A 375-nucleotide genomic window follows, 5' to 3' on the forward strand; every position below is an offset into this window, starting at 1 on the left:
GGTCGCCCGCAATGCTTTCCTATGGGGCGACTAGATGGCCGGGCTTCCCTGGAAGTCCCGATGGGGTGCCATTCGCCTCCCGGATCCCAGCCAGGGCTCCAGGAGGTCGGGCACATTTGGACCCTGGGTCTCCTCTGTCACCTCGAGTGCACGGATTACAAGAATGGGGGGTAATTTTCCTCCGGATTAGTAGGTGCAAGGGTATGCCCAAACACCCTCCCGGGGCTGGTGGTTCCCTGCTGCGGACCAGATGGGCGATGCCCGGGCAACACCTCCCAGGCATCCGGGGCTCCCTCCTCCGGCCCGCAGAGTGGCAAAGTACCCGCAACGGGCTCCTTGGGTCCTGGGCCCTGCAACCCGGAACCCTTGAGCCCC

This window comes from Lissotriton vulgaris, chromosome 3_1 (genome assembly GCF_964263255.1).
Source record: "Lissotriton vulgaris chromosome 3_1, aLisVul1.2, whole genome shotgun sequence".
Classification (NCBI taxonomy): Eukaryota; Metazoa; Chordata; class Amphibia; order Caudata; family Salamandridae; genus Lissotriton; species Lissotriton vulgaris.